Genomic DNA, 1,652 nt, shown 5'->3' on the forward strand with positions numbered 1-1,652 from the left:
CTTTTTCAGAATTAGATCTGGTCGGAATATCCTCATTGGCATTCATCATGGCCTTAATGAATAATTGTAGATATCTCTGGAATGGCACAAATTTCTGAGCTTTTGACGGGAATCTTTTGGCATTGACTAGCTCTACTAAGTCATTCCATATGACCAAGGCAAAGTCATAATTTCTTGAAAAGACGACACCATGAAAGAATTTCAGAAATGAGCTACTCCATGTGTCTATGCCCGTTGTTTTTTACGTCAGGCATCTATTCAAAATAGAGAACAGTAAGTGCTAGCTTGAAGGCAGGAAATGTCGTTTGAACTGAGTTGGATTGTTCAGAATAGCCGAGTATCCTAGGCGCTTGATATCCAGACACAATTGTTCGTCTGATATAAAATCTTCAAAGCCAGTAGATCCTGGTCCGGGCAGACAAAGTATTCTTCTAAGACGCTTCAGTGTCAGACGACTGACAAATTCGTCAACTTCGCCTTGAAAGTAGATAGCATCCCCATCTTTTTCTAAGGTCAAAGTGCTCCAAAATTGTTGTCTATACACCATTGGAACTGGTGTATTTCAGATAAAGAATAAGATATTGGATGGCCTTTCAGGATTTCTATAATGATTGGGTATTCAGCTGGCATAGCAAAAGAGAATACATGGTTATTTGGTTTTATATCTAGGTATTTAATTTGAGGGAAAATGGTTTCTGATGGAATAGGCTAGTTGGGCGGGTGTATAGGAATATTATCTGATCTGACAGAAGGAACATGAGATTCCTCGTCAGATTGATGTCGTTGATCCGCCATTAACCTGTAAAAAATTCTAAAAACATTAGAAACCATTTATTAATCACAATATAACCCACACAACAAAAAAAAAATTAAACTCTAAAAAATTAAAAAAAATAAAGAGAAAAAAAAATTTCAAACACTTAGAAAAAAAAATTAAAAAACAGATTGACCGGATTAGAAGTCCGGACAACATACAAAAATATACTAACACTTGGAAAGAAAAACAAAGTTGTGACCGGATTAGAAGTTCAGACAACAAAGTACTCACACACAAAATTTCTAAGTCAAAAACACATAAACCGGACAATCATCAACCGGATTAAGGTTGATCGGATTGAACTCCGATCATCTTGTCCGGTGAAATATCCATTCAACACATTCACACACAGAGCAAAAGATTTCAACAAAAATACACACAAACAAACAAAATACACTCAAAAAGAAATCAAAATACACTTAAAACAGTCAAAATACACTCAAAATACACAATCATTCAAAGATAAAATCGTTTTTATATGATTTTATTTTCTTATTATCCACTTTCAGATTCGATTAAGATGATAATGAAGATATTGAGCCCAACAGTCCATTAGATCGATGATAATCAAGGTATATTAATAAGGAAACAAACGATATAAACCTTGATTTAAGAAAGATGAGACTGTTAAAGAGATTGACTGTTGATCTTGAACGAAGAACTAGAGTTGAGCGGAGACGATGATGAATAGTTAAATGGGATAAAAAGTAAAAAGTAAAAATGAGTCGACTATATATAGTCAAAGTCAAAAACCGTTCAAATTCTAAATCGCTCAAGGTTTATCCGGATAAGAATAAATCGGTCAAGAGGTGTCCGATTTATGAGATAAATAATA

The sequence above is a fragment of the Cynara cardunculus genome (genome assembly GCF_001531365.2).
Source record: "Cynara cardunculus var. scolymus isolate 2C chromosome LG 16, CcrdV1, whole genome shotgun sequence".
NCBI classification, from domain to species: Eukaryota; Viridiplantae; Streptophyta; class Magnoliopsida; order Asterales; family Asteraceae; genus Cynara; species Cynara cardunculus.